Raw genomic sequence first — 7195 nt, forward strand, 5'->3', positions numbered from 1 at the left:
GTTGTATTTTTATGTGTTCACTGTTATCTTTGGGGTTTGTTTCTTGCTTAATAATGTAATCCGTGGAAGAAACGATTTATGCAAAAAGTCAAGAGTGCCAACGTCGCCACCACCGACAGTTTAATCAAGTTTCATGCTGGCGAATTTTGAGAAACAATTCCCCATGTAGAAGATAATGACATCAATAATTTTTCTTTACATTCTAAACAAAAGAAAGAAGTCAAGCACGACAAAAAAATCAATTATTCTTAAAATTCAGTTTTTATGAAACTTTATATCAAATAGAGTAAAAGACCGGTTTCTACGCCAAACAATTTATTACTGTTGACAACCAAAACATCATATATACTTGAATTAATATCATATAACTTTTACATAGTTGTAATCATGATGAATTATCTATTCTAATAAGAATAAAAACAGTCAATAAGTAGGAGGAACATTAAAAAGTAAGAATTGATCTGACCCAACCCAATTTTGCCATTTATTTTGCCACTGTGACTTAAAACAGAGATAAACCATTGCACATGTAGATTCATCAAGGCGGTAAGTTATAGTATCAAAATATTCTATGTTCCTACAACCCTTTGTTGAGTCCTTGAATTAAACAAAGTTGATATAGAATACATATATTGATGGATAAGATAGACAATTTGGATGGCTCAATATAAGAGCTAACATATAAATCACCACTATGCAATCATGGGGTTTAAGAATAGCAATATAAACCTTGATAGTAGCAAGCAATCTAGATAAAGGTTGAACGGTCTCACTTATTTCCATCCCTCTTTTGACAAAGTGTTTCCAGTTCATCAATGTGTTCATTACCAGCATTGTATCTGCAAAAAAGTAAAGCAAATTAATAAGAGTATTAAATCAAGAGAATTACTCTTTTTACCCTTCAGAATGCTTGTTAGTATGCATGAACCAACTGCCTCCGTAACATGTTTGTTAATAGGTTGAACGTTCTCACCCCACTCACTTATTTCCATAACAGGCATGTTCATTCTCTTTCAAACCTGAAAAATAATAATAATTGATATAAACATGCAATAAACTATTAAATTGAAATTAAAAGATTGTGGGATTAAAAGGGAATTTATATACCATTATGAAACAGTCTTCACAAAACTGGAGCTTGCATGATTGCATCTTTTCTTGGCATATAGCCCACAAGTATCTTGCTGCAATTACCTGCACAATAAGAAAATTTAAATATCGATCTATGAACAAATTCCATCATTATTATACATGTTCTGGTGTTGCATATGATCCATAATGGACTACTTTTCGTGATAATGCACTCAAAGTCTTTTATTTAACTCCTAAAAGTTCTGAGAAAAACCAGAAAATTACAAAGGAACCCGTTTGGACCTGAGTCTATTTTGGTCAGAATCTATTTTAACCCGAACCAAGTTTGCATTTTATTTAAACGATCCATATAGATCCAAACTAATTTCTACTTAGACCCAGTTTTGCCCCGAACAGATTCTGACCCGAACTTGTTGTGACCCTCACCTTAAGTTGACTTGCCCAACTTTCTAGACTTAGTTTTAGGTAGTAGGCCAAAGGGAATGAGCTATAGAACCTGATCACGAGCTTTGTTACAATATGCCAGCATCCAGAAACACCAATATGCATAAATAAATCCTAAAAGTCAAGGTCACAATTGTACCACTCGTTAATAGACTGTTCTAATGCTTTACCTGGGCTTTGAGCTTGATTTCCAAGTTACTGAATGTTAAGTCAACTCTACAATGTTGTCATGTTGACCTTTTCATGTTAAAATATTAAATGATCTTAGTCAAAGACAATTGAAGTTTAACAATTTGTGCCAGTTGCTTTTATCATTTAATATTTTAGATGAAATTTTTTAGCAAATGTTTCAAGAACATTAGGGATGAGGCATAGGTGTCCAAGATTTGATAATGGTCATATAGTGGCTTTTCTGCCATATCTGATGCTTCAAATTCCACCGATGCATGGATCTTTAGTAGAAAGACAAAACCAAGTTAATAAAACACCCAATAAAGTTTTGGTTTCAAGAAAAAATAATAGGAAACGAACCAATAGAACTTTGTGCTATCTTCCATTGTGTTTGCTTGTATATTGGAAAAGCCTTTTTCAATCATTCTCCTGTGCTCTGACTAATAGTAGCCATTTAAGGGTAAAGGTTGTTCTAAAAAGACCATAACATTCAAGAGCCCCAAAATCTGACATCATAAACCACATAAAGCTCATTTCTTCACTTCAGCACCTTGATGATATCAATGAATACAGATTTCAGACTACATAAACAAAACACACAAAATATATAAATAACTATAAACTAAGATGTATATTTAAGAATGATATATTTTACCTCGAGAGAAGCACCACCAACTAAGTAACCATCAACACCTTTTTCCCCTCCCCAATTCCATGCAGTTTGAACAATTCACCGATCCTACAAACATAAACATTATATTTTAATTTTAAATTTCCAAAATAACAACTGGAACTAAAATAAGTTAAGCTTGTTTACCTTCTCAGGCATGTCATCAACCATATGTCCATATTTCCGGTTTCAACACTTATTGCTGACTTCCTTTTGTACTATGGGCTAAGAAAATACATTTAAACATAAGTTTGACTTCTAAAAGCCAAAACATCAACAAATTTCCTAAATGTACCTTACAAAGGAAGCCAAGATGGCAGTACTGCAAGTTATCGTCCAATTCCGTATGCCACAGCAAGCCCGAACCACGATTAAGTATTAAGTATTTCCAAAATTAATTTATATTATGCTTTCTAAAAGAAATAATAAAAAAGGGTAGTAAATAAAACCTGATAGCAACATCATGATCGACTAAATAATAATATGCACGACCACGAAGCAACAACGCGTCTAAATCATCCTCATTTCCTTTAAGTATAAATCCCGCTTCTGAAATGGCTCCTGAATAATTTTAGCAGCTAATAATAACTTCACTTTTTGTATCTTAGCCTGAAATTTAAACAAAATATTGAATATATTGAAATATTCAATGTGTGGATACAAAGAAACATATATCACAGAATTAAGTCGAAACAGTTGGTATAGACTTTAGAATGTACATGTGAGCATGCAGGAGAAAAAAATAAGAACCACTTTCTCTATAAAATCCAAAGCTATTGTATAATCGCTTGAATCAAAGAGGTTATTAGCCGAATCTAAATCACTCCTGGATTGATGCAATTGTGAAAGCTCCTTTTCAACAACCAAGTTTCCAGATTTCATTTCAAGAAACTTTTTGTAACTCTTCTCTGTTTCCTCATATCTACATTAGCCAAAAACCGCATGTTCTAATCAGGAACTATGTGTAATTAACCAACTATGTTTGGATTTACGTGTCCTTAAGAATGGTTTAGTGACTAGTGTAACAAATATACTATATATAACTTACTGAAAGGTAAATAAAGAACCTGCATAAGTCACGAAGAACTGAAGCTCGGTGCCAATATGCTTCTGAAAGTGATGGATCGGCTTCTATGGCAGCATTAAGATCATTTATTTCCTCATTGTAACGCTCCACCTTTATGCCGTATGATACTTTTTCAAACAATTCAGCAGTATCACCTGATTTTCCATCTGCATAACCATACATACTTCCAGTTAAACGTCTAAAAATCAAATAAACCACATATAGCAGCTGATATAAATCAACTGAAGCAGCTCAACCACTATATTTCAACACCCAAAACACATAAGGGGATGAAGTGCATTTAGACTTTAGAGGTGTTCATCAGTTCGGATATCAGTTTATTCATTGCCCTAACCAAAAACTGAATTCACAATTTGGTTCGGTTTTTTTCTGTTACGGATACGGTTTAGTGTTCAGGCTTTTTGTGCATCTATACTGCTGTAAGGCCCCGGTCCTGGTGCCCCATACGCTAGCGTTGGATTTACTCATAAACACAGTTCTAAATATCAGAGTAAATTAAAACTTTCGCCGAATATCATTAAAGGTCAACTATTCATTACAAACATCCATAACTTGTCTTTTAAAGCATAACATAAATTATAGCGTTCAGAATATCATGACAAATCATCAGATGCTAGCCTCTTCAATCCTGCCATGTGTCCCTCTCAAACCAGCTGTCTTAGTCTATTAACCTGCGTGCATACTAAAAGTTAGCTACGCTGAGTGAGTTCTAGTTAATCAGACAACACACATTACATTTACATACTTACGTAAATATGTATCCGAAGATACATACCTTCATCATTCCTTACATACTTACATATATACGTACATACATTCTTTCTGTCATACCTGCATACATACTTTCATTCTTTCTTTCTTACATATACGTTTTAAAGAGCATTCCGCTCTATAACCTTCGCAGATATTATTAGGGTCTGTTCCCTACATTCGCAGATACTATTAGGGTCTGTTCCCTACATTCGCAGATATTATTAGGGCATGTTCCCTACATTCGCGTATATTATTAGGGTTTGTTCCCTACATTCGTAGATATTATTAGGGTATGTTCCCTACCTTCACTCAACCATACTTTCATACTCACATTCATATAAATCCATACATACCCTGCTTTATCATTCATTCATACACATTTACGTATTCTAACACTTACTTCTCTTGACGATACGTGCAATATCCGAAGATCGTTCACGTACCGACAAGCTTTCATTCGTATTCACATTATAATAGCTATCACATATATCATACATGCATACATTTACAACTTAAGGTAAGTGTATTACCTAATCACATCGAGTACGCACACAACCCCGAAAAAATAACAAGGAAGTGGGGCTAGAAACTCACATGTGTCTTGTTACGTTCATCGTTAATGGTTATTCCTTTTTTTAACTGGGCTCGGCTAACTGTACATCAATTTCCAGTATCAATATTTGCCCTAAAACCATTATTTAGGTTTCAGCAGAAACAATTAAGTCTGGTCTATTCTAATTAAGTGTCTCCCTTCCATTCGAATACACTTGTATTCGAATACCCTTGTATTCGAATACTTTTGTATGCATTCAAATTGCATAGCCTTGTATTGGAATGGCCCACTTTACTTGAACGTCATTGTATCCGAATAGGTTGGTATTCGAATACACCTGTGTTTGAACATAACATGTATTCGAATAGGCATGTATTCGAATGGAACTTGTATTCGAATAACATTGTAATCGAATGGCCTTTTATCCAAGTTGCATTGTATTCGAAGGGCAATGTATTCGAATTGTCTTGTATCCAGATTGCATTGTATTAGAAGGGCAATGTATTCGAATGATAATGTATGCAAGGACATTGTATGCGATTGAAGTTGTGAATGTATTCGAACATGACTTGTATTCAAATAGAATTGATTTCAAGGAAATTGTGTTCGAATAGAATTGTATTCGAATACACCCTTGTATTCGAATAGAATTGTATTCTATGGCATTACCTTGTATTCGAATAGAATGCCTTGTATTCTAATGGTCCACCTTATTCTTACACCATTGCATACGAAATCCCTTATATTCGAATACAAATGCATGGAAATGACTTGTATCCCATATTTTCTGTCTTTCTTTCTCTGGTTCATATCTATTCGAAAGCTTTCTACTCGAATACATTCGCATCAATTCGAATAGAATATTTCTATTTGAATTATCTCCTCTTCTCATACGGCCATTGTTAGGTCATTATCACCTTTATTCTCATTTTCTCTTTATATTCTAACATCTATTCACATAGTTTAGCGTTATATAACCTCCTAACGGTTTTTCTTTCCATACTAGACCAAGATCTAGCTTTCTTAGTAATTAAGTTCAAACCTTTATCAATTCCAAACCCGTTTTAGCCAGATCTACGGTTTCTAAGTGAATCGTATTTACTAACGAGTTCATTTAGTCCATTTTAAACATCAAGTTTACATTTTTATGGTATTACAATGCCTGATTTGCCTTCATACCAAGTCTTAGGGCCAACCGTTCTTAAAAACATAATCTTTATACATAAAACGTACGTCTTTGACGTTTTAGGCGATGAGGTAGATTCACTATGCAACTCTAGACTCGTATCTTGCTTGTATAGTCCAGATCTATCAAAATCCAAGCTCGGTTCTTCGTCTTGGATCTTGGGTCCCGTCCGTAAGGGGTGGAGAGGGTTTGTGTGTGTTTATTGAGTGTGTATGAGGTTAAAAGATAAGAATGAGGGTTTTGGGAAGGTCTTAGGAATATTTATACTCTCTTAAGCCAATGTACGTAAGGCCCATCACCATCCCTTATTCTATCTTTCATTAACCAAGTCCATACTCTTCTATTTTATTTAACTTAATTAAATATTAACACGCTTTTAAACAAACGCATTTCCTTTTATTTAATATTATCAAAAGTCAAATGTTACAACTCCATTAGTCGATACAATATTCTAAGATATATACAAGTGTACACTAACACATTTATCACCTTATTAAATAACCATACCTCATATTTATTTGAGGATTTAAATACATTAACAATCATTAAGTTGACTGCTTCATCAGAATACCTGACATATGCCCATTGTCTAAATTCTAAACCCTAAATCCCGTAATCAAAATCCCAAAATCTATACTATATATAATGAGGGAGAGATGGGCAAATTAAGACGGTTAATTTTAAGGGATTTACTAATTTTCAAGCACATGTTACAACCTAAAATGAGGAAAAGTGGTCATTCTAACATTAAATCTCACGTATCTTTCATTTTTCTCCAAAATAGTTACAAGATTACCACTTATAATAATTAATAATATTTTGCAAATTTAAGAAATAATTATAACTTTGGTCCCTTAATTTTTAACTATTGATTCTTTATAATTTCATTTTTAACCCAAATACCCCCACAATTTTTAAATGGTTATATCTTTTTCATACGTTAATATTAGTTTTTAAAAATTGCAACATAAAAACGAGCATTTAATTCTCTTTAATTTGAGTATGATATTGTCATAACTTCTTTTCATTTAAAAAAATAAAATTTTACATATAAAAGTTTCCGTCCGATTTTAATGGTCTTAAATTAAACCATGAGCCAAGCCATTATTAATGGTTTTTGGTCACCAAAATTTGAAACTAAACCGTTGAAAATTACCCAACAAAATCAAACCATTAACAATGGTTAGGTTCCTTTTAGTTTGTACTTCGATATTAAAATAAGTTTAAAATAAGAACTAT

The 7195-nt window shown here is 33.1% G+C and overlaps 1 long non-coding RNA gene across 1 annotated transcript; it reads right to left on the bottom strand.

Moving 5' to 3' along the window:
* Positions 1–1137: 1137 nt before the first annotated feature.
* On the bottom strand, positions 1138–1966 carry LOC143637454 (uncharacterized). Its single transcript, XR_013154428.1, has 3 exons — positions 1691–1966; positions 1519–1599; positions 1138–1194 (listed from the first exon to the last, which is right to left on the bottom strand). It is a non-coding gene; the product is annotated as an uncharacterized LOC143637454 (long non-coding RNA).
* Positions 1967–7195: the final 5229 nt, after the last annotated feature.

Source organism: Bidens hawaiensis, unplaced genomic scaffold (genome assembly GCF_021521415.1).
Source record: "Bidens hawaiensis isolate Kalapana, Puna unplaced genomic scaffold, B.hawaiensis_p1.1 tig00008319_1, whole genome shotgun sequence".
In the NCBI taxonomy this organism is placed as follows: Eukaryota; Viridiplantae; Streptophyta; class Magnoliopsida; order Asterales; family Asteraceae; genus Bidens; species Bidens hawaiensis.